The sequence below is a fragment of the Macrotis lagotis genome, chromosome 3, assembly GCF_037893015.1.
Source record: "Macrotis lagotis isolate mMagLag1 chromosome 3, bilby.v1.9.chrom.fasta, whole genome shotgun sequence".
Taxonomy (NCBI): domain Eukaryota; kingdom Metazoa; phylum Chordata; class Mammalia; order Peramelemorphia; family Peramelidae; genus Macrotis; species Macrotis lagotis.
Window position 1 is genome coordinate 114580915 of NC_133660.1, and position 27032 is coordinate 114607946.

A 27032-nucleotide genomic window follows, 5' to 3' on the forward strand; every position below is an offset into this window, starting at 1 on the left:
GAATGGTTTTGTCTGTGCAAAAGCTTTTTAATTTAATGTAATTGAAATTATCTAGTTTATTTTTAATGATGTTCTCCATCTCTTCCGTGGTCATAAACTGCTTCCCTTTCCATAGACCTGACAGGTAAACTACTTCTTGATCTTCTAGTTTGCTTAATAATATTGTTTGTTATATCTAAATCCTGTATCCATTTTGATCTTATCTTGGTATAATGTGTGAGGTACTGTTCTAATCCAGATTTCTTCCATACTAACTTCCAATTTTCCCAACAGTTTTTATCAAGAAGAGAGATTTTATCCCAATAGCTGGACTCTTTGGGTTTGTCAAACAGCAGATTACTAAAATAGTTTCCTGCTATTGCACCTGGTCTGTTCCACTGATCCATCACTCTATTTCTTGGCCAATACCAGACAGTTTTGATGACTGATGCTTTATAATATAATTTTAGATCTGGTAAGGCTAAGCTACCTTCTTTTGTACTTTTTTCATTGATTCCCTGGAAATTCTTGACTTTTTATTTCACCATATGAATTTACTTAACAATTTTTTCTAACTCATTAAAGTAATTTTTTGGTATTTTGATTGATAGGGAAATTTTATTAGTAGTTTAGTTTTGGTAGAATTGTCATTTTTGTTATATTAGCTTAACCTATCCAATGATGCTTGCCCAGTTATTTAAATCTGATTTTATTTGGGTGAGAAGTGTTTTGTAATTGTTTTAAAAAGGTTTTGAGTCTGCCTTGGCAGGTAGACTCCCATGTATTTTATATTTCTGAAGTTACTTTGAATGGGATTTATCTTTCTAGCTCCACTCATTCTTTTTTTTGAGATTATGCTAACACAAGAGATTTATACTCATTTCCTCTGTCTACTCAAACTCCATATCATCTTCTTATATAGGAATGTAAACAGTTTAACTTTATTAAGTCCCTTATGATTTCTCTTTCATATTTATCTTTTTTCTTAAGAGTTTTATTTGAATGTCAATTTTTCAATTCAGGATTAGATAAAAACAAGTTTCATCAGGAATGTTTAAAAATTCTATATTTCACTTAATATCCTTTTTTTAAAACCTGTAGGACTATGCTCAGTTTTATTGGGTGATTTGTTCTTGGTTGTAATCCTAGTTCCTTTGCCTTCAACATAAGAAATCCGCTCCTTTATCATGGTAGCTGCAAAAACATGTATGGTTCTGACTATGTCCATGGAATTTAAATGATTTCTTTTTGGCTGTTAGCAATGTTTTCACCTAGACCTAGGAACTCTCAAATTTGTTTATAATATTCCTTATTGTTCTATTTTGCCTTCTTGTTCTAATATATCTGGGTACTTTTACTTTATAAATTTCTAGAAATATGATATCTCAACTTTTTTCATGGTTTTCAAGTAAGTAGTCCAATAATTTTTAAATTACCTCTTCTTGATCTTTTTCCAGGTTAGTCATGTTTCTTCAGAGATAATTTCATATTTTCTTGTATTTTTTCATTCTTTTGGCTTTGTTTTTATTGTTTCTTGATGTCTCATGAAGTCATTAGCTTTCATTTCTTCAGTTCTAATTTTTCCTCAATGAGATTTTATAATTCTCTTATCAAGATTTTAATTCCCTTTTCATAATTTTCATGCATCACTCCTTTTCACCAGTTTTTCTATTATTTTTATTTGTTTTAAATTTTTTTCTCTTTTTAAAAATTCACTTTTTAGTTTTTCCTAGGACATCTTGTTGAGTTTGTGTCTAAACTGCATTTTTTTCTCTTTGAGGCTTTACCTGTGGATGTTTTCAAATCATTGTCTCCTTCTGAATAAGTGTCTTTAGCTTCCCTTCCACTATAATTTTTTTTTATGGTTAGTCTATTTTTTTGGTGGTGTTTAATATTTTTCCAGTTTATTTCTTGAATTGGGACTTTATGTTAGAATTAAGTTCTACTAATTTCTGGAGGTGGGGGAATGGCTATTCTGATTTTCTGACTTTTATATTCTGTTGCTTTCATGGCTAGGTCTGGTGGCCAGTAAATTATTTGTGATTCCAAGGTGGTGTGGTCTGGGGTGGGGGTGGGGGGGTGGAGCCAAGATGGAAGTGTGAAGGCAGCATTTCCTGGCAACTCCTTACCCCCAAAACTCAAAAAGCCAACAAATTATGACTCTAGCCAAAATTTAGAGGGGCAAAACCCACAGAAAGACTGAGTAATACATTTTTCCAGTCCAAGATAACTTAGAAGATCCACAGGAAATGTGTGTTTCACCAGGACCAGGAGTGGGAAAAAGCCTGCTTGCAGCACAGCCTCAGAACAGCTTGAAGAGTCAGGGAGAGAATTATGCTACACCAGAATGAGTGTGGAGTGAGGAGAACCGGCCATAGAACCTTCATTGAGAATCTGGTGAAAGCAACCTGTACCCCCAGAGCACAGACCACAGATGGTAAGAGGGTCAGGGAAGACTGAAGAGATTCTCTTCTCTCCCTCAGGGTAGGACTCTGCAGTTTGCCCACACTCAGATCCAGGTTGAAGTTTGGGCTTCCATACTAGGATAGGCAAGCAGGACTCCTCCTTACAGCTCCAGGGCAGAGGGAAGTGTGTTGATCATCTATATATCAAAGCACAGGCAAGAGAGAATAAGACCTTGGAGGAATAAAGGTCCCAGTGGGGTATCCCCCCCCCCAAAAAAAAAAAAACCCAAAGCCTTGGAAGTGCTGTAAATTAGTCTTGGGCTGAGGAAATGAGTAAACAACAGAAAAAGAAGAATCTGACCATAGAGAATTATTTTAGTCCCATGAAAGATCAAAACACATACTCAGATGATAACAAAAATTGAAGCTTCCATATCTAAAACCTCCAAGAGAAATAGAAAATGGGCTCAGACTACGGATGAGTTCAAAAAAGACTTTGAAAAGCAATTAAGGGAGGTAGAGGAAAAATTGGGAGGAGAAATGAGAGTGATGCAGAAAAAAATCATGAAAACCAAATCAACAACTTGGTGAAAGTTGTACGAAAAAATACTGAAGAAAATAATATGTTAAAAACCAGTTTAGGCCTAATGGAAAAAGCAAAACAAAAAAAAAAGGCAAATGAGGAGAAGAATGCCTTAAAAAAAGCAGTATTGGCCAGCTGGAAAAGGAGATATAAAAGCTCTCTGAAGAAAATAACTCCTTCAAATGTAGAATAGAACTAAAGAAAGCTGATGACTTCACAAGAAATCAGGAAGAAATAAAACTCTTCCAAAAAACTCCAAAATTAAAAGAAAATGTGAAATATTTCATTGGAAAAATAACCAACCTTGAAAACAGATCCAGAAGAAATGATTTAAAAATTATTGGGCGGGGCAGCTAGGTGGTGTAGTGGATAAAGCACCGGCCTTGGAATCAGGAGTACCTGGGCTCAAATCCTGCCTTAGACACTTAATAATTACCTAGCTGTGTGGCCTTGGGCAAGCCACTTAGCCCCATTTGCCTTGCAAAAAAAAACCAAAACAAAACAATAAAAATTATTGGGCTATCTGAAAGCCAGGACCAGAAGAAGAGCCTAGACTTCATTTTTCAAGAAGTAATACAGCAAAGTTGCCCTGAGATCCTAGAAGCAGAGGGTAAAATAGGAATCAAGAGAATTCACTGGTCACCTCCTGAAAGAGATCCCAAAAGAAAAACTTCCAGGAATATTATAGCCAAATTCCAAAACTCCCAAATCAAAGAGAAAATTCTAAAAGCTGCCAGAAACAAACAATTCAACTACTGAGGCTCCATAGTCAGGATTACACAGGATCTGGTAGCATCTACATTAAAGGCTCATAGGGATTAGAATATGATATTCCAGAAGGCAAAAGAGAATCAACTACCCAGCAAAACTGAACATCCTCTTTCAGGGGAAAAGATGGACTTTCAATGAAACAGGGGACTTTCAAACTTTCCTATTGAAACAACCAGAATTAAACAGAAAGTTTGATCTCCAAGTACAGGACTCTGATGAACCACAGAAGGAGTGGAAGAGAAGGACTATGAGGAACTTAATGATACTGAACTGTTTGTATTCCTGCATGGGAAGAAGATATTGATAACTCATATGAACTTTCTCTTTTAAAAACTTTTCAAAGAGCTGTTAGAAGGACCATATATAGATAGGACACAGGAAGTAGTGGAATATAATGGTATAATATAGTAAAAAGATGAAGTCAATGGGTGATAAAAGAAAAGTACTGGGAGGAAATAAAAGGAGAGGAAGAAGAAGCTAAGAAATTTCACATAAGAGTCAAGAAAAAGCTTTTCAATGGAGTGGAAAGGGGGAAGGCAAAGGGGAATGAGTGAGCCTTCATTCTCATCAGAGATGGCTCAAAAAGGAAATAACATACATATGATAGGGTGAGGAAATATGTCTTACCCTAGAGAAAAATGAGAAGAAAGGGATGGGATAAGGGGGAATCGGGGAGGGAAGGGGGGGAATAGGTAATAGGAGAGAGGAAAGATCGAAGGAGAGGGTACTTAGATACAACACACTTTTGGACAGGGCCAGGATGAAAGGAGAGAGAGAATAGAATAAATGAGACTGGGGAGGAATAGAGTGGAGGTACAGTCAGTAATAGCAACTGTGGGAAAAATATTGAAGCAACTTCTCTGGTGGACTTATGGTAAAGAAAGCAACTCACCCCAGAGACAGAGCCATTGGAATCTGAACACAGACATGTTTTCTCTCTCTCTCTCTCTCTCTCTCTCACTATTCTTGAGGTTTCTCATCTTCTTGGGGGGGGTATGTTTACTCTTATAACAAAATTATTGTAATAATAAATTAAAGTTCACTTGAAAAAAAAAAAAGGTGGTGTGGTTTGGGAAGAGGACTGGTCATTATTCTCGTCTGAACTCTTATTCTTACCCAGGGAGTAAGAAAGTGTTCCTTCATGACCATAGTTGTTCCTCTCCATCCTAAAATTCAACCCAGAACTAAGTAATGGGTAATGAAGCTGCCAAATGACACTTAATCCTGTGCCCAATGTTAGTACAGGAATCCCCCAGAAATCTCTTTCTGACCAAGTTCCCTTGCCATTCCAGTGCTCTGGGTGCTCCTGGTTCTCACCACTGCTAATGCTTCTTCTTCTGCTGCCTCTGTAACCTCCAGGCTCCACACCTGATACCACTTCTGCTGTACCATGACCCCAGCCAGTTCCCATCATCTTGACTCCACCCCAATAGTCTTTTATAACTACTTATGTATTAGATAATGCAAAATAATTTCAAAAGGGAGAGTATGATAATCAATAGAGGAATTCAGAGGGTGTAGGTAATAAACATTGATTAAATGCCTACCACATGCCAGTACTGTGCTAAATAGTTTGCAAATATTAACTTATCTGATCTAGAAAAGTTTTTGTACATAGTGGTCCTTTGCTGTACTTTGAAGAAAGCAAGAGATTCTGTTACTCTATGATCACATGAAGTTAAGATAAAGAAATAGCTTTTTGTGGTTCTATTCTTGCTATCATATTCTCTGTTGGCTAATAAATTTTGTAGTTGTACAGAATTTCCTATTGCTATATACTCCAGAGAGAAAAAAGATAGTAGAGATTCATGGGTAAGAACATATGGCCCATTACAAATAAAGAGGCTTTGGAACAATTTCTTTAAAAAAAAAACTCAATAGAATATTATTAGAAAAGTCTGAAAACCTCCATATTTAATACTGAAGACGAAATCTTCAAGGGAAATTGTAGTTCAGCAATGAGAATCCCAAATCTTAGGCCCACAGCTATAAACAAGTAAATATTTTCTAATGATGATGATGATCATGTGCTAAACTAAGCTTAGCTCTGGAGATGCAAAGAAATACCATAACACCATCCCTATTCTGAAGGAGCTCACATTCTAATGGGGGAGACAACCTGTATATGTACATCTTGGTCGATCTCTCTCTCTCTCTCTTTCTCTGTGTGTGTGTGTGGGGGGAGTTTCTCCCTCTCTATACGCATCTATATTTATACATAGTGTATATAGATAAAGATGCATATTTTAAAAAAGAAGGTAATCCCCTAGTTTTTTTTTAATGGTAATAACCTCCAGCACAATTTTCCCCAGGGCCAGATCAATATTTATGAATTAATAGGGATATAAATAAATCATGTAATGTTTGCATCAATTTTGTCTATCCATTATATTTTCAATTTCTTCTCTACAAGTTTTCAAATTACTTTTGTTATAGCCAAAGGATCATAGATCTAGAGCTATGGAAGGGATCTTAGGGTCCATAGAGTCTAACCTCCTCATTTTTAGATGAGGACACTTGAAACCCAGAGAAGATAAGTGAATTATCTGTGAATTTACAGGTATTAGGTGGGGGGGGGGGAGGTAGGATTTGAATCCAGGTCTTCTGGCTCCAGATCCCCTCACACCAAAATCAATAGTTTTTTCCTCAAATTATGTTACTTCACCTCAAATTCTTTACAATTATCTAGTAAAAGATTCTTTTTTTTTTTAGGTTTTTGCAAGGCAAATGGGGTTAAGTGGCTTGCCCAAGGCCACACAGCTAGGTAATGATTAAGTGTCTGAGATTGGATTTGAACCTAGGTACTCCTGACTCCAGGGCCGGTACTTTATCCACTACGCCACCTAGCCACCCCTCAGTCAAAGATTCTTGACCTAGCTTCCTTGGACCACCAAGAAATCTATGGATAGAGTGGGTACTGAGAAGTTTAAGAATTTGGATGGGGAAAAATTACATTTTTATTTTCATTAACCTCTAACTGAAAACCTGTCCTTTAATTATGATCTTTTAAAAAAAGATTATATTAAGGATAAGTAGAGAAATATATAGTACAGTCTTACAAATATGTATATGTTTATGATTATAGATTTCTATGTACATATGTGTATATTTTCTTATTTATATTTAAATTTAAAATAAAAAGAATTGTAAAGAGAATAAACAAAAAAATCTATTATTCTGAGGAGTCCACAGGCTTCCCCACTTTGCTAAAGAGCTCCATGTCACATGAAAGGTAAAAAAAAATAAAATCTTGATATAGTTCCACCCCTTTATTCTACAGATAAGGGAGTTGAGACCTAATGAGAAGTGACTGGATCAAGGTCATGACCAGTATATAACAGAACTGGTATTCAAAGTCAGGCTTTTCAACTTCAGATTTATTTATGATTTTGCTACAATGTGCTGCCTGCTCGAGAATAAGAAACATCTTTTAAAGTAATGATAAATTTGTATTCTCAATTGAGAGACATTTAGATAGTATGACAGTCCTTTCAACAAGAAAACAAGAAAAATAGATCTAGCTACAAAATTCTCACTTAAAGTGAATGGGGGGGGGGAGAATTACTCTCAGGGAGTCCTTTTTAGAAGGAGGGAGCAGTAGTTGGTCTACTAGTTCACTAATTGGTCTTACTTCCCATGAGTTCTGCCCATTGACCTGAAAGCCTGTGATGTGAAATATCCCTCTGGGAGGCAGGATGTCAGAGGATGAAAAATAAATGCCAGAAGATGCCTGTTTCTGGAATAAACAGCCAGCTCTCCAACTGCACACATTGTACAATCCCGAGCACAAAATAGACACCCCCCCACAACCCACCAACATTTGTTCTCAGCAAAGTCTGTGGCGCCTTCAGTGACACACCCTTGGACTAGACCCCAAACGACTTTGTACTTCTGCTTCACCAGTCAGACAGGCATCATTTTAATTCAGGGAGGGAACATTTTCAGTGAGTTAAAAAAAGCCCTCACTGTTCAAGGCTGATTTCTCCTCCTATCAAATGTCTTCTATCAGAGTCTCCCTGTTTCTAGAAGGCTTTCTATCCCAGCAACTGTCTTTTTATGTTGTAATTCCTACAGACACTGAGAGAAATCAGTCATCTTTTACCCTGTAGAGAGAATCCTCCTCTCTGAAGTGCCGCAGAGTCTTAGCCCCCATCTTGGAGCCTCCTGGCTCTTGGCCTCATCACTGAGGCAATGCACGCAATCCTAAAGGAGTCCTGATGGTGGGAACGATGTGTTGTGGAAAGCCCCAGAGTCCTCTTGCTTTCTGTCTCCAGTAGTGAAGGTGGCTGTTGTCTCTGGGGACACTGGGGAACCTGGAGATTCAGTCAACACTGGAGCTTGAACCTCAATTAGGCCACCAGAACAGGGGTCCAGAATACTCACATGTGTAGTTGGTACGGGTGGCACCTGTGCACTCCTCCCCCAGCACTGGTGACTAGGAAGCAGAGAGAACACTTCTCAAGCCCCCGGCAGAGAGACTAAAAGCACTGGCTGCCTCAGAGTGGCCCTCACTCTCTGTGCATCTGACTACATGCTCCTCCTCTGTCCCCAACCCAGCTGCCAGGTGAGGAATCATGTCAGTCTGCCCCCTCCCCACTCCAAGAGCAGACACAGAGCCACACAGAGACGCCAGGGTGAAGCCAGCCACCCGCACGCTGAGCTGGAGCAGAAGCACCAAGACCCCCAAGAATGTCAGAGTTTGTCTGAAGGCAAACATCGGCCCTCTTTTGCCCTTTCCTAAATTCCTAAATTTACTCATAGAGTAGAAAGTTCACTTTTGCCCTGATAATCATTTTCTCAGTCAAAACAAGAAATAAGTAACCTCAATTCAATTCAATTCAATTCAGGTACTGGGCTAGATACTGGGGATACAAAGGTGGATATAGGAAGGAAGGAAGGAAGGAAGGAAGGAAGGAAGGAAGGAAGGAGGAGAGGAGAGGGGAGGGGAGGGGAGGGGAGGAGAGGAGAGGAGAGGAGAGAGAGGATAGCAAGGGAGAGAGGGAGGAAAGGAGGGAGGGAAGGAAAGAAGGAAAGGGGGAGGAAAACAAGGGAGGAAGAAAGGAAGGAAGGAAGGAATAGAGAGGGAGAAGGGAAGGGAAGATTCTAGGAAGAAATGAAAGAGAAAGAGAGAAAATGAACCAGACAGAATGAGATTGAGACTCTCTCTTTTCCCATTGACGTAGCTTCATGCAAAGTGATTTTTTATAGAGATAAGTCTTACTGTGTGGGGGAGCTCGTTCTTAGTTCCTGGTTAGTCTGGACCATTTCCAAAGCACAGACAGGAGAGACACCAGCTCCTTGCAGGTGACTGGAATTTATCTTGCCAGAAAATGTTAAATGATGCTGGGGGTGGAGGGTGGGGTGGGAGGAGAGGGGAGGCAGAGACGGGAAAGGAAAAAAAAAAGCCCAACTATATGGGGTGTGTGTGCGGCGGGGGGGGGGGGGGGGCTATATTTTTAGAGCAATATAGGAGCATTTGATAAAAATGCAAGGATGCGGCCAAGATCATGCGACTCTTGCTCCCCTTTCCCTTGCCTCCACCCATTCCTACCTCAGACTCCTCCCTTCAACCCTCATTGCTATTCACCTCACTCCCATTCCAAGCACCTGTCTCAGCAGGGAGTGGTTTCTGTGGAAACGAGAGAAAGCTCTTTTCCCTTTGGAGATGGTTACCAAGGCAATAGCAATCCAGTCTGCAGTGTGTACCAGATCAAAAGAGAGTGTCAATTGATGTTTAATTTAAATAGAGACTTTAAAGAGTTTCTCTCCCCTACCAAGGGGGAAGAAGTGAGTAGGGATGACAGACTCAGAGTAAAGCCCATACTATTCTGGTGGGTGGGTGGGTGGGGGGGTAGAATAACAACTTGAGATCCTCAGATCAATCAATCCTTAATTATGAGTGTTAATGAAGGAGATCATTTGAAAAAGCAATTGTCATTTTGTTTTGGAATCCATGAAAGTCTTTTGGAAGCAACTTTACTCTCCTACATTTTGTGTCAAAGGATTAACAAAATTAGTTTGAGAAGTCTGAGCACCCACCAATTGGGTCTGAGCACCACTTAATTGGGGTTGGGTGGGTAATTAGATAGGGGGTGACCATTGGAAAGGCAGCCCAAATGCAGAAATGACCCAACAGGAAAAGTCATTCTGGAATGAACATTTTACAGTGGGTGCTCTAGATTCAAATGCTATATTTGACCCATCACTGATTAGCAATTTTATCAATAATGTGGATAAAGGTATTGAAGGGGCATGGTTATCTAATCTGCTCTGATTCAGGGTTGCTAACACACTGTTGACAGAATGTAGAAGAATATAAAGACCCTTTCCCCACCTTCCCCAAATACTAAGATAATATTTTAAAATTATTTTTGTCTGAAGTCAGTGAGTTCATATAAAAGAAAAATGTCTTTCTTTAACTATCATTTCCCCCCCAAAAATTCTTGCTTCCCTTTCTTCAAGCCAGGGGTAAGAGGGGCAGCTAGGTGGGCACAGTGGATAGAACACTGGCCCTGGAGTCAGGAGGACCTGAGTTCAAATCCAATCTCAGACACTTAATAATTGCCTAGTTGTGTGACCTTGGGCAAGTCACTTAACTTCATTATCCTGAAAAAGTAAAAAAAAAATACACCAAAAACCAGGGGAAGGGGAAGAAAGCAACCATTCACTGGCTAGGTTAAGTGGCTTTGACCAATTAATGGTAAAAATATTAAGAAGTCCTGTTCCTAGTAGTAGCATTATCAGTGATGATCATAATAATAATGAGCTTTAATAATATAGAGCTTTAAGATTTACAAAGACATTACAAATATTATTATCACTTGATGACTAGAGTAACTGTAGAAAGTAAATGCTATCATTCTTATTTTACAGATAAGGAAATAGACAGAGGTTTAGTGACTTGCCCAGGTAAGTGTCTGAAGGTGGATTTGTACTCAGGTCTTCCTGACAGCACTCTATTTACTGCTCCACATAGCTGCGGCTATATTGTAAAAAATTTATTACAATAACAACTAGTTTTTACAAAGTATTTTAAAATTGACAAAGAACTTTATGTAGTTTGTCACCTGAGGCTTGTGGCAGTCCTAATGTAAACATCTAGGCATTATTATCACTATTTTATACATTATGAAACAGAAATTTGGAGAAATTAAGTGATTTGTCCAGGGTCATACAGTTAGCCAATAAGCATTCATTAAATACTTACTGAGTGTCAGACACTGTGTTAAGTATTTGAGAAATGAAGAAAGGCAAAAGACAATCATGCTAACAACCATATGCAATACAGGATAAATTGGAGATTATCAATTTGGGTTAGGTGCTTAAGATAAGGGATGAGAAAAGGCTTCTAGTATAAAATGAGATTACTGCTCAGACTCAACAGAATCTAGGAGACTTTAGGAGACAGAGGTGAGAAAGGAAAGCATCCCAGACCTAGGCCAATCTAGTCAGTATAAGGAGTTAGGAATTGAATTCTTGTCTTTTTGTTGCTGCCATTGCCAAGTCTAACTATTTGACTCAACCTGTTATGCAGGTTTGCCCTGTATTTTACTATAGGTGTCTTTAAAAAAATAACAAACCCTGTGCTTTATTCATAGACACTTTTGCATCTCTAGTTTGGCTTTTATAAACTGAATCCTACTTCAGATGCACTTAGGAAGTTTTCCTAGAATCATTGTAAATCTTTTTTAAAGAAAAGAAAAATTTCCCCACTGGCCCAACTTCCACCTACCTATTTTTAACAATTTTTAGATATTCAGATACTGGGTCTGCAGGGAATGTGGGTATTGGTCCACATTAAACAAGTGGTATTATTTACAAAGGTACCACTGGGAACACTCTTCTTGTTTGTGGTCTCTAAGAAAAGCTATCCAAGGTTCAAGGTGTTATGGGATCAAAACCATAACTCCAAGCGACAGGGCCATGAAGCCAGCTGTGGATGAGATGTTCCCAGAGGGCGCCAGGCCCTACCTGGACCTGGACGAGGCTGGAGGCAGCACGGGGCTCCTGATGGACTTGGCCACCAATGAGAAAGCCATGCACGAAGACTTCTTCAATGATTTCGAAGATCTTTTTGATGATGATGATATCCAGTGAAGTGATTTCCAGCTAGGGAAACCCAAGATGTTAATTCTTTGATTTGTAGCAGTAGCGTAAATACTGCTTTTATTTAATCAAAACATGGTTTATGATTTCTAAAGAGCTTTTGGAAATCACTTAAAGTTGGGGCATGATTACCAAGACAGGAAATGAACTATAAAAAAATGTTAACCATTAAGAAGCTGCTGTAGATATCTTTTAATATCAGCTGTTGTCCTTGTCTGAATAAATATGAAAAGGGTTTTATTTGTATGTAGTTCTATTTTTCCACATTTGAATGATGTCACGGTTTGATGCATAATTTTGAAAAATAAATTGTTTCTGTTTTGGAATGCTGATTCAAACAGCAAATTTGTCAGCTTATCAAATACATAATAAGATTTTTCCTAAAAAACAAACAAACCATAACTCCAGAGCCCCCATTGATGTGTTTACTTTTACCAGTCAGCCAAAGGACACATTCATTCAAAACAAAATATCTTTAACTAAAAGGCACATATAAAGAAAACAATGCCATTTCAGCAGGACAGAATGTACAAATAAAGATGGGGGAGGGGAGGAGAAGCAATTAAAAAAAAGAAATAAGGGGAAAAAATAAATAACATACCTTCCCACATTTCATATAGTAGTAGTAGCATTAAAATAAATTAAACAAATTATCTTTCCTTCAAATTAAAGACTGTCCACACTTTGGGGGGTAAAAATCATGGTAGAAGATGAAGGCTGAGAAACACTTTAAAAAGTATCACAGAACCCCAAAAGAAACTCCCCATTATTCATGCTTGGAAAACCAGTCTGATTCACTGAAGCAGCTATCTGAAATGAAGAGGGTGAAGCTCAGAGAGAGAAAGGAATGAGAGATGAAACTACCACACAGACACAGAGTAATTGAGAAACCAAACCACACAAAGGATGGTACCAAATGCCTTTAGAATCTTTGGCCAAGAGGTTCTTGCCCGGAAAGAATTGTCTTTCTTAGTCCATCACTAACTTCAGCCCCAGCTCCCCGACTAATTAACTGGATTGTCCTCAACCAATCACTTCACCTTAATGAGCCATAGGATGCAAAACTATGAAATAAAGTTAATATTTGAACTTCTTGCCTTAAAATGAGACAGAAATGTATTTCATTGTTAATAGAAGTAGTCATAGTCATAGAATATAAGTTCTATGAGGGTTAAGAAATTGTGCCTTTTTAAATAATTGAATCCCCAGGGCTTAGTATAGTACTTAATAAAATATTTGTTACATTTGTTACATTTTTGCAATCATTATTATTGATATTCCTGGCCAGCAAGGCTCCTTTTGCTTGCTTCCTACTGATAGGTATATGGACATCAATGAAAATGGTCCTAATCATCCCCTTGGTTGGAAGACTTAGCAGAGAGACAGTAAAACACAAAAATCTCAATATTTCTGACACAAAAATGAAAATAGTCCCTGACCTCAAGAAGCTTATTTTCATCCAAGGGGAGGAGTGAGCATATTTGAAGACAAGTAGATAAAAATTGCAAAATAATTTCTGGGTAAGTGAGAAATAAGAATTGGGAGGCTCAGGAAAGACCGTGTAGAAAAGGTATTCTGAGCTTCGAATGTAGCTAGTGGATCCAAAAAGCGGAGTCCCGGCCTAGAAAACAAGCTGTGCAAAGAAAAGGAAACACCCACCAGCTATGACATTGGGCTGGAACATGGAGATCAAGAGTTCTAAGATCCCTAAATCAGAACAATACTATTGGTTGAGGGTGACAGGCCAAAAGAAGAAGAAGAGTGGTTCTGTAATTGATTTCCAACTCTTTGTAATTCCATTTGGAGTTTCTTGGCAAAGATGCTGGAGTAGCTTACCATTTCCTTTCCAGATCATCTTCCTGATGAAGAAAATAAGGTAAACAGGTTAAGTGACTTGCCCAGGGTCACACAGCTAGTAAGAATCTGAGACTGGATTTGAACTCAAGAAGAGGAGTCATCATGATTCCAGGCCCAGAACTTTGCAAACCATGCCATGCCACCTGGCTGTCCATTGAGAAAACCTCTGGTAAAAGAAGTGACAGGACATTGTAGGACCTAAAAATATATAATATATAATATATACATATATAATAGACCTGACTCCTGACAAGCTATAATTAATCATGATTGTCTTTCCTCTCCTCACCCTTAGGATTTACCCCCCTGGCACAGTTTTCTATCTATTCATTGTAAGTCCCCATAGGTGAGAGGAGCACATTTATGACTATCAAAAAAGTCCCTCCAAGAGTGTTGATGACCTTCTCACAAAGTCTCATGACTCCAACAAGACCCCAGGACTGATTATCCCAGAATGATTTAGTTACTAGGGAAATTTTGACTTCATATCTTTCCATCGGATTGTCTCTGACTGCCTTTTATCCCATGTGTCAAGACCTTTGGTAAACCATGATTGCAGTGAGGGGGGACTGGGAAACCTCTTATTTGATCCTATTACATTACTGCAGAAACTATGTCTCATGACTAGGCTGAGAAGGTCCAACTTCAACCACAGCTTCACTATACAAGAGGGTTCTTTAGGCTAAAGAAACAACCCAGAGAAAGAGACCTTCATGGTTGGCTGCTGTGGTTTCTTTATCCTTTTAACCCCAATCATCTACTGAAACCACAGGCCTAGTTCTTAATTCAGAGGTCAAAGACTAAAGTTTTATTGTCCGGGCACAGAGATTTTCTGTCCAAAGATTTCTGGCGATTTTTCAATCCCATTTGACAATGGCTGAGAAATTGAGCAGCTAGATGGTAAGATGGATAGAGTTTGGGGCTTGGAATCAGGACACTAACAAGCATGATCTTGGGCAAATCACTTACCCTATTTGCCTCAGTTTCCTCATCTTTAAAATGAATTGGAAGAAAATGGCAAACCACTCCAGTATCTTTGCCAAGACAACATCAAATGGGATCATGAAGAGACAGAAAATAACTGAACAAGAAAAAAAATTACAGAAAGGAAAGTAGTGCCATTGAATAGAATTCAATTGCCTAGTAGACTTGATGTCAGAAAGAATTATTTCTAGTCCTACCTCAGCTAGTTACTAGCTATGTGGCTCTGGACAAGTCACCTAACCTCTTAACCTCAATTTACTCATTTTACAAGTGGATCTAAAATAGCACAGAACTGTTATTAGGAACAAACAAGATAACAAATACCTTGCAAACCTCAAAGAATTGTGTATCAGCTATTATTTTTTTTTTTTAGACTAGACTTGTGATTTCAGTGGTCTATGGAACTTCCGATGAGGAAACTTCTTTTACCAGTGCAGTTCAGTATTTCCTCTGAAACTTTAGTCTTAGAAAGTTACCTAAGGAAGTTACTGAAATGTCAAATGACTTGTTCAGGATATGAAGTCAGTAATTTCAGAAGTGGGACTTGAATCTGGCTTTTCCTGGCTCCCAGGCTAGCTCTTTACATCACCTGTCATTCAATATCACTATCATGCACTGAAGTAGCATCACTATTTCATTCTTCTCATGTTTTTGATAGACCTCAGAAATGGATTAAGTGATTGGGTCAAGAAAGTCATTCTCCTGCTATTATTCTTTTATATTTTATGTTCTTTGTTTGAATAAGTTTTGTTCTTCAGTCATTTTTCAGTCATGTTTGACACTTCAATGACCCCATTTGAGGTTTTCTTGGCAAAAATACTATAGTAGTTTGCCATTTCTTTTTCCAGCTCATTTGATAGATAAGGAAACTGAGACAAATAGGATTAAGTGACATGCCCAAGGACACATATCTAGCAAGTATCTGAGACTGGATTTGAACTCAGGCCTTCCTGAGTCTAGGTAAGGCACTCTATCCACTATGCCACATCACAGGTAGATAAAATAAATGTGAGATTTTTTGTAGTTGAACAAAAACATTACTATTTAAGGTGATTTTCTGCAGATGCAATGGAAACACCTTTGGTATAACAATAACAATAGGAACCCCTCATAGGTATGAAACCCTCTCATAGACTACTAGTTAAGAAGTGGATATAGAAATAAAATGATTTTTCAAGATCACATAACCAATTATTGGAAGAGGCAGAGGCAGAACCCAGATTGTCTGACTTTCAGATAGATATTTTTTAAATAGATATTTCCACTATGCCACATTTCTTTGACTGATAAGGGACAAGGTAACTCCCATTCTCAGGGAGGTTTTGATTTTAGCCTTCAGAGTCACAGTAGGGAAATTCTTTTGTAAGACTATTGGAATCTGGATATAAAAATGCCACTCATTAAACATTGCTCAATGGGAGCCCCTTCTTGTGATCCATTACCAGAACAAGTCACACAAAGGGAGGAATTTTCCTCTCTTGAAGCATAAGCAGTGGTCAAACAAATCTTTATGTTCCTTGAAGGCAGAGACTGTTTTCTTCCTCTCACCACACTGTATCTTTAGAAAATGGGCCCTCAAATCAATCACCTGTTGAAGTAAGCAAATGGTTATCTTCTCATATCCCTAAAACCTTGGCAAGTTTCTATTCTACACTTAGAAATTCTGGCTTTCAGGTTTAAGCTTCTCCATTTTCCAGGAAGATCATGTTGAAGCTATCTTTTGTGCAAGGAGAATTCCATTCTACCTGAAGTTTCAAAAGTCTTTTGAAGCAAGTTAGAGCTTTTCAGTCTGTAATCTTCTTGACATCAAGGTAACATCAAGTTAAACTGACATCCTTCCAGTCAGTGATTCCCTTTCACTTACCCTTTTGCAAACCAGTTTCAGTTTCCTCCATTTCTTTATGTAATTTTTTTTTTAGCAATTCACATAGATGAAACTGTAAAATAGGACAGGAAAATAAAAGAGCAGAGAGAGGAAAATGGTAACAGCCTCAGTCCTACCCGTGTTGTCATTCCACTGTCTTTATGACAGTTTATAACACACAAGTGCCCTCAGCAAATATTTGAAATAAAGAGATGTTTGGTTTGCCACTCTTACCTTTCAATTCCATATCAAACTATCTCTCAAAACATAAACATACCCGTGTAGAAAGTTGACACTATCTTTTGAACAATAAGAACAGTAAGAAACCACAAAGTATGCATCAGTCATTTCCTCCTTCTAGTGGGTCTTTGATGATGTTTTGTATCAATTGATAAAACTGGGTAATGCAAAATCAATTCCTGAATTTGAGCCAAATGTATTTGTTCTGACCACATTTAAAAACTATCAACTAATACAATACTACCAAAGAAATGATGAATATGAAGAATTTAGAGAAGCATGAGAAGTCAAATGAACTGTTGCAGAGGAACATACACAGAATCAGAAAAATATTCCTGATGACTGTACCTAAGTAAATGAAAAGGGGCTGGTATGGTGGCGTGGTCTGAAGTCAAGAAGATATCTTCGTGAGTTCAAATCTGGCTTCAGACACTTACTAGCTGTGTGACTTTTTAGGCAAGTCACTTAACTCTGTTTGCCTCAGTTTCCTCACCTATAAAATGAACTGGAAAGGAAATGGCAAACCACTACAGTAACTTTGCCAAGAAAATCCCAAATGGGGTCAAGAAGAGCTGGACATGACTGAAAATGATGATTAGAAATGAACAGTGATCATTAGAAAGCTAAGAGTCATATAGTACTTTGTTTTAAAACTCTGTTTTACATATGTTGAGACTTACAATCCTATGCATTATTATTAACTCCATTTTTACAACTCAGGGAACTAAGACTGAGAAGGATCAAGTGGGTCTCATAGTTGAAGCAATATTTGAGCTCCTGTTATCTTGATTCCAAGACCAGCACTCTACCCACTAAAACATCCCATGAAAAAAAGGGATAAACATATGTTTGCAAGGGTGTTTGTCACTGTTATGGAGGATGTCTAATACAGAATCCAAATGTACGCACAACCAAGAAACAATCCACACAATGGCTATAACAAATGTAAGTTGTTCAATTGTTTCAGCTGTATCAGACTTTTCATGACCCCATTTTGGTGTTTTTCTTGACAAAGAAACTGGAGTCATTTGTCATCTCTTTCTCTAGATCATTTTACAGAAAAGGAAACTAAGGCAAACAGGGTTAAGTGACTTGCCCAAGGTCACACAGCTTACTAAGTGTCTAAGGCCAGATTTGAACTCATGAAGATGAGACTTTCTGAAGGTTTCCAGCCCCATGTTCTATGCACTTTAGTGCTACCTAGTTGTTCTGTTTAGATTTTTTTAAAGTATTCATTCAGATTAACCACAAAGGGTGGTGCAGAGTAAATCTGTTTATCTCAGCAACAATGAACTCACAGTCTGGTCCCTATCCCAGTCCTGTCACAACATAATGACTTCAGCCTGGTCATTGAATTTATCCATCTTATCTTCAATCAAAAGAAATAGGAAAAACTATGACAAGATGGATGACCCCAACTCTTTTCCATTTGAAATTATGATGATTTGTCAATCTGTCAGTAAAGGCCAGCTCCAATGTTCAATCTTGATGTGGAGGTGACCCCAAATTTTCAAAACCTTGGTATGGAGGTGACTCAGAATTCTCAAATAACAACCGAGCACAAATTTTGACAGGTGCCACCATATTGGAAATATCTGGATGGGGGCAGCTAGGTGGTGCAGTGAATAGAACACCAACCCTGGAGTTAGGAAGACCTGAGTTCAAATCCAACCTCAGACACTTAATAATTACCTAGCTATGTGGCCTTGGGCAAGCCACTTAACCCCCTTGCCTTGCAAAAACCCTTAAAAAAAAAAGGAAAGATCTGGATCTACAAATCTGTTGATGGACCAAGTGTGTGCTACCTGACAAATTTTCAGAGTTAAAAATAAATTCGTTTTCTACCCAAAACTTGCTCACCAACTCAGAAACTCATTAAAAGTTCTTCAAAGACAACAGGGGTTGGGGAGTGAACACCCACATTGATAATATTAACAGAGATTAACAATCTTTGATCTACAGGTCAAATCAGAGCCATCATTTGTTTTTGTACAGATCTTGCGTTAAGAATGGTTTTAATAGCTTTTAAAACTGTAGCATTATATTTTGAAATAAAGGGGTTTTAGGGGCAGCTAGGTGGCACAGTGGACAGAGCACCAGCCCTGGAGTTAGGAGTACCTGAGTTCAAATATGCCTCAGACACTTAATAATTATCTAGTTGTGTGGCCTTGGGCAAGCCACTTAACCCCATTTGCCTTGCAAAAAAACCCTAAAAATAAGAAAATATTTTAAAAAAATAAAGGGTTTTTTGGAATTTAAAAATGTTTTTTTTAAAAAATTCTTAGCTTGCAGACCATACAAAAATAAGTAGCAGGCCAGATTTGGTCTTTGGGACATAGCTTGTTGACTGTAACATTAAGGTCTTAATGTAAATAGTTTATTGATACTGAGGGCATACCTTGGAATTTCTGGACATGTTATTTTGAACTGGTCTTGGAACTTCCAAACTATGTCTTTAATACTACTATAAAACTTTGAAAATCCGAGGGAGGGAGATATGGAATGGGGGTTCGTAGGTGTAAGAGCTGGAGTTATTTGCTATCTGAATATGAGGAAAACAACCATCTAGAGGCTGTTCTCCTTTTTGTTGTGGATGAAGCTATGTTTTATGAATTTGGAAATGGAATAATAATTTAAAATTAAGTTATTAACATGAATTCATATATGGATTCATAGCATTTAACAGAGTACAGAAGCACTAGTGATGTAATGATATTGAGTACAAAATGTTAGCATCATGAAATCTAAAGCTAGAAGGATTTTTGTTGATCAGACGTATCTGACTCTTTGTGATTCTGATTGAAGTTTTTTGGCAAAGATACTAGAGTGGTTTGCCAGCTCATTTTATAGATGTGGAAACTGAGGCAAACAGGATTAAGTAATTTGCCCAGTGTCACACAACTACTAAGTATCTGAGACTAAATTTGAACTCAGGTCTTTTAGCTCCTGAGTTCAGAATCCTATCCACTGTACCTTTTAAGCTGCCCCAGAAGAATCTAAGAAGTCATATTTTACAGATGAGAAAACTCAAGTCCCAAGAGTTTAAATGAGGTCACAAAATTATCATGGTACATTGCAAAGAATGCAAATTTCTATAGTCAGAAGACCTGAATTCAAGTCTCACCTTTAACTCTACTTATGTAACTTTTAACAAGTCATTTAGTCAGTCAAAAAGCAGTTTTAATTTTTTAATTAATATTTTACTTTTCTAATTATGTATATAATTTTTAATATTTGTTTTTTAAAAATTTTGATCTTTAAATTTTCTTCCTCCTTTCTTTTCCCCTTCTCCTGAGACAGCAAGCAATTTGATATAGATCATACATGTTCATGATATAGATTACACATGAAAAACATATTCCATATTAGTGATGCTGTGAAAGAAAATACAGACAACCCTCCCCCAAAAAAACCATGTAAAAGATAAGGTGAAAAATAGTATGCTTCAATCTGTATTCACACTCTATCAATTCTTCCTCTAGGGAAAAATAGCATTTTTCATCAAAGGCCCTTTAGAATTGTCATGAATCATTGTTGTGATCAGAATAGCTGTCTTATACAGCAGATCATCATATAAGATTACTGCTACTGTGTACACTGTTCCACTGGTTCTACTTTTTATACTTTCTATCAGGCCATGTAAGTCTTTCTAGATTTTTTGTGAAAGCATCCGGTTCATCATTCCTTTTTTTTCTGCCTTCCTTATTTTTTCCAATTATCAATAAGCATTTATGAAACCCCCTACTATGTAGAAGAAACTTTCTAAGTTCTGAAGCTAAGAGATAGGCAAAACAAAGTCCCTGCCCTTGATGAATGCATATTTAATGGAAAAGAAGCTATACATATGTATTGAATTAAATGGCCTCTGAGGTTCCTTCTAAATCTATGATTCTTTGATCCTAATTAGGAGCATCAGAATTTGAACCGAAGTCCTAATGACTGATAATGACCATTTTCTCTGAAAGTCACTTCCAGTCAGTGTAGTAAGGAAGGTGGCATGCTGAAGGCATGGACAAAAGAAAAACAGGAGATGCCTTGCAGAAATCACAAAAGATGCCTCTCCCTTCCCCTCCAAGCACTAAAGTGTTTTTTCCTGGTATTAGTCTCTTAAATACTCAAGGCTATATTGAATAATAATAGAGTATGATGGGGGAGCTGGGGGAATCCAAGAGGGAAGATGTTTGTGGCCAGGAAGAGCAGGCAAATTGCTACCTTTGGTCCTGGGCATTTCTCACCTTTTGTCACCAAAATTCATTTTAATTCAAGTTATTTTATTAAAATATGCAGAGTCTTGCACTAGGTAAAGTGGTAAAATAATGGCTGAGAGGCTGTGATAGTCCCCAAAACCTCTCTCAGATTCCTCAGGCTTATTTGAAATGGGCAGTCTCTGTATGAACACATCTCTCTCTCTGAGTTTTCTTGCTGGCTTTCCCTGTAGGAGCAAATAGACTCACTTAAGTCTCTATAAAACTTAAGACCTTTGCTGATTGATTGAGCAGCCTTGTTTTAGTGACAAGAGCCCAGATGTCTCACAAGTCAAAGCGGAAATAGGGAGAAAAATGGACAAATCAGGACATGCCAAGTCCAAGGGACCTGTCCAAAGGGACAATTCTGAACTCCCCTTCCCCTGTAGATGACCAAAATGATGAAGGTTTTGGCCTCTGACCCATCTGTAGTCTCAGTTGTATTCTCTCCCTTCTGTGCCTGAGATCTAATGTTCTCTTCTGCCTTAAATTCTTCTTCCCTAGTTTCCTTGCTGGTAGTTATTTGTATAAAAGGAAGAGAAAGCATTTGAATGATATTATGGATACAGTAATGAACAGCACCTGGTTTGTATCCAGCTGTGTTACACACTCCCTAAAACATTTTGGCCACTCTGCAAATTTTAGTATTTTCACAACAATAAGAGTAATATAATAATCATTTAGAACTTAGGAGATATACATTGTCCCTCATTTTTTGCATCTTCCATAGAGAGGGCATTATGCAATATTTTCCATGTAACATAGTATCTGGTGAATGAATGAATGTTATAGTTATTTTCAGTCATGTCCAACTTTTTGTGACCCCTTTTGGGATTTTCTTGGCAAAGATAATAGAGTGGTTTGGCAATTCCTTTAACAGCAAATGCTTTAGATCTTACTAGAAATGGAATGCTTTGACTTGAGGGAAATCTAGGCCAATCCCTCCCTCCCTCCCTCCCTCCCTTCCTTCCTTCCTTCCTTCCTTCCTTCCTTCCTTCCTTCCTTCCTTCCTTCCTTCCTTCCTTCTTTCCTTCTTTTTTCTTTCTTTCTAGTTTTACAGGAACCAACTGACCCCTCCGTGCCTTCTTTTTGTCACTCCTTTAATTAAGAAATGGAGGGGAGGAAAAGAAAGATCCACAAAGGGAGGTAGGGAGGTAGGAAAAAGATTAACAAAAACAGACACAGAAAGGCAGTGACAGAAATAGAGAGATGGGGACATACCAAGAGAAAAGTAAAGAGAGACTGACAAAGAGGGAGGGGAAGGGAAAAGAAGGAGAAAGGGAGAACAGACAGACAACAATGAACAGCTTTTGATACCATATCAAGAGTGGAAGAAAAATGAAACTTTCCACTGCTCATAGTTAAGCCAGAAGGAGGAAATAAAATGAAATTAGCCCTGTGAGACGTAGGAGGCCTGCTGTCGTTTTAGATAAGCCTCGTGCTTCTAACCAGAGCCAGCATCCAGCAGCTGTCTTCGTCATCAAGATAAGAGCCCACAGATGAGTGAAAGCAAGCATGAGATCCTATATAAAAAGTCTTCCCTTCCAGTGGCTGGTGAGCCAGGAGTGATAACTGGGATGCTGATGAGAAGGAAGGTCACTGAGTTCCTTTTTTATTCTCAGCAAATACTAGTCAATGTTGCTTGCCAGAGACTCTCAATCCCATGATGGTTTTTGGTCAGTGGTTCTTGGCTAGTCCTGAAACCTGGGCTTTCATCCAGAGCTAGCCCTGCAGTGCAGGGTAGGACAGGGCAATCTGGTACCTGGAACCTGTTTCCTCTGGACAGAAAGAAGTTCTGTTTTAGAACAGACATGAAATGGTGACCTCTGATACTTTTTAAAATTTTTTTAATTTTTTTAGATTTTTCAAGGCAATGGGGATAAGTAGCTTGCCCAAGGCCACACAGCTAGGTAATAATATTAAGTGTCTGAGGTTGGATTTGAACCCAGGGACTCCTGACTCAAGGGCTGATGCTCTATCCACTGCACCACCTAGCCTCCCCATCTCTGATACGTTTTTAGATTATATCCAGTATCTTCTGAACTATAGGACTAGTTCATGGGAGCATGAATTTTCAATTGGAATGGACCCTAGAGGCCAACTTCTAATTTTTCAGATAATGAGGCTGAGACTTAGAGAGATTAATTTATATGCCCAAGGTCATATAGTTAGTAAGCAGGATTTCTATGGTTCTGACCCAAAGGTTCTATGATTTAAATGTGTTTCAAGTCTTTGGTCTTGATGCCATTCCCTGACAGTTTCCTTTCCTTCTTCTATCCTTCAGCATGACCTTTTCCTTTAGGTCACAGTTTCTCTTATAATTCAGACTGAAGTTATTTTGAGAGTTGGAGTCCTGACCCCAAATCCTGATACAAGTCTTGTCTTCTCTGCTGTTAAGAGCAGAAATTCATCTGTAGAGAATGTCTGTTTCAACCCCTTTGTTTTAGGAATGAAGAATCTGGGATACTTAGAAGGGAAGTAATTTGTCCAAAAATATATTGGTAAAAGGCATCTGGGATTTTTAGGTGCTCTAATTTCAAATACAGGATTCTTTTTACTCCATTATCCTGCCTCCCAGCCCCTGGAAAATTGTTTAACAAATGATTGAGCAAAGTATGGTATCTGAACAAAATAGAATATTACTGTGCTATAAGAGAGAATGAAAGGTTTTAGAGAAACCTGGGAAGTTTTTTGAGCAGATGCATAGTGAAATAAGGAGAACTAGGAGAACAAATTATGCACTAACAACATGTTAAGTCAAAAATCTTTGAAAGACTTAGTAACTCTTATTAATTCAATGTCCACCCACAATTACAGAGGATACATGAGGAAGCATGTTACACCTCCTGCCATCGACATGATTTTAGACATGACCAATACAAGATTTTGTTTAGTTTGATACTTTTTTAGTTTGATACACATTTATTAGAAGGATTTTCTTTTCTTTATGTTTTCAAATGTGGGGAAGCTAAGAGGCAGAGAAAACAAATGCTTGTTGATTGAAAAAATAAAGATTTTTTTTGTCTGAAGGAAATAAAATGACAGTTCAGTAAGATAGTTGGGCAAAACCTATCACTGCTTAGATATTACATTTCGCCAGCCTCTTTCAATCACTGTAGGCTTTTTATAAAGAAGCTTCCTTCATGAATATAAAACAAGAGTTGCTTCATAAAAAAATTCAACTCCTCAGAAACTCATTAGTTCTCTTAATTGAGATACATCTGTAATTTGGTCAAGAGTTTAGAGTCAAACTTGTATTGAATTCTGTGGGTCTATCTGCCAGAGGTCACATTGAGCACTTTCATTTGTTCCTCCTGGTGCTTGATGAGTGGCTCTGGCAGAAGAAACGGGGGAATTTCTGTTGGAGATTACCAGATCTCCAGGAGATTTTTGTTTTCATTTACCAACAGAACTACAACAACATGAAGTAAATGAGTCCATCCATATGGGGAGGGAAATACTTTCTAGGGAGAAATATAGCCCCATGTCAATTTGACATCCTTCACCAACTTCTACTGGCACTTCATAAGTCTTTGCCCATGAGTCTTTGTCCAGGTCTCTGACAAACTGTTCTCTTGAAGACTTCTTTCCCTTTTTTCCTTTTGGGAGTGAAGGTCACTTCAGTCACTCAAGGTGACGTCATTTGCAATTTGACTTTCTTCTTTGTATTTTGAGGAAGAACTAAGAGAATGAAGCAGGACCTTTTATCTTCCTTATTCTCACAGGTGAATAATCAGGAGTTTGACATTTTTCCCTGATACCAAGTAAAAATTAATTCATTATTAATTTCAAAGGTCTTTAAAATGGTCACAAGAAAACTATTTTAAGGGAAATGACCAAGAAACATTTCTTTTAATTCTTCTTGCCAAAGATGCTTAAAGCAATTAAAAACATGTTGGAGCTTTGATTGGGGGTTGTACCTGGTCCAAATTGCTCTTGAATTATATTATGTCTATTCAGTATTTGATGAGGATCAATATTGGAGAGAAGGGAAGCAGACCCTATGGATCTTTCACAAAGCATCCCTATGGAATGTAGACAATGAAATGCATTCAACTAGCATGGGGTAAATTGCAATAGAAGGATGTCACAAAGACTTCATAGAATAAGCTTTGAATGAAGTTTTGCCAAGTACAATCTGCTGAAGATGAGCTGAGAGCCACTGGTAGCTTAAAAGTATGAATCATAGTCCTGTTAAATATGTAGAATGAGATTCACATTTTTGGACCTGGACATTACAGGAATTTGTTTTTCCTGACTATGCATATTTGTTTTTCCTGGGGAAGAAAGGAAATGGGAGAGAAAAAAAAATACTTGATTTTTTTTTAAATTCAATGGAAAAATAAGTATCATAGTCTTAGAAGCAACTGATGACCACTGTTTGGAGAATGTCTAATTAAATCATGGTACATGACTATTAATAGAATATTACTGTGCTCTGAGAAATGATAGTGATTGAAAAATTCCAAGAAAGTACAGACAGTATCAACTTAATTAAAAATGAAGTATAACCAGGAAAACAATGACACAATGACAACTATAATGGAAATGAAAAGAACAACAACAAAACAAATGAAAATGAATGCTGTGAAATTATAACAATGGCTTGGGGGCCTAAAGAAGAGATGGAACAAGGCACTTCCTTCTACCTTTTTCCAGAGGAGGGGAATGAAAACTATAGTATAAAGTAGCTAGCTTTACTAAAAAATATACATTTTTTCCCCTTTAATTGTAAGAAATTGCTTTTGGATCGGGGGAGACATCAGGAAATCTGGGTGAGATAAAAACAAAAGATTCAATTAAAATTTATTTTTCTTAAAAGAATTTATTGTTCTCAAAAGAATCAATTTCCAGTCATTCCAGTCATAATAATGAATATTTATACACAGAGAACTTTCACATATGATTATGGAGGGAGGGGAAAATATAATGCAAACATTATATTCATTTTAAAAATGAGGAAACTGAGAATGGGAGAGGTTAAGTGACCTTGGCATAGTTAAAAAGTGAGTTTCAAACCTAGGCTATGGATTGATTGTTGAAATCTACCCCAAATTCCTGAGCCTCAGCTATCAACCTAAACCTCCAACCAAGTCTTTTACCAGAACCAAAATACACTTAGAAGATGATTTGTGGAAACAACAGTCAAATGGCCCAAACTGGAGAGTCAAAACAGAACTGTGACCAGTAGTGTTTATCTTAGAAACACCAAAAAAGTACCATGAAATCAACTTCAAAGCTAAATTCAGTTGGGGACAGGGAGAGGTTCTAGCATACTATTCCATGAGGAAGACATGAGATATTGTTAAAGGGTCATCTCTGGGAGAAAAGGACAGGCAGCAGAGTACAACCTCAACTTGGTGAGGAAGGAAAGAAAATATCTAGTAGCCTCCTATTTTAACTAATTATTCTTATACTCCTACTGAAGGACCTCAAATATCAACTTCCTCTGAATTTTAGTACCCTGGTGACCCAACCTTAGTTACTACTCTAAGTCTAAGAAAGAAAAGAAGAGGAGGAAGAACAAGAAATTTGATTCACAAAATGGATGTTAGGATTTGAATACATGAAAGAATGTGGTTTGCTTTATAAGAATCAAAAATCTATAAGATTACATATGGAATACTGGGGCAGAAGGAAGGAAAGGTTTTATCTTCTTCTCAGCTGAGCTGTGACACCCAAGTTTAATGTTGTCGTTCTGCTCCCCCAAATTGTATATTATGTGTATTGATTAATGTGTATCTGGGAATTCCCCAAGTTAAAATACAAAATATCTGAAGGTCAGAAACTGTATCATCAAAACACATGGCGTATTGGCACATAAGTATAGCAACTGCATTGGCATTAGGAACTTTCAGATGAGAAAATATGTCTATCAAACAATTTCCAGTTTAGAAAGTTTCCTAAAACTTGTGTTGGAAAATACCATCCACATTCAGAGAGGGAACTATGGAGTCTGCATGTAGACCAAACTAACTATTTTTAATTTTTTAAATTCG

General features: G+C 37.7%; 1 protein-coding gene and 1 pseudogene across 4 annotated transcripts in view; one reads left to right on the plus strand and one right to left on the minus strand.

The window, feature by feature from the left end:
* Window positions 1–27032, minus strand: part of TRIM2 (tripartite motif containing 2) — a 241770-nt gene that overhangs the window by 197117 nt on the left and 17621 nt on the right. The window lies entirely within an intron of this gene.
* LOC141517774 (COP9 signalosome complex subunit 9 pseudogene) lies at window positions 11662–12084 on the plus strand (annotated as a pseudogene).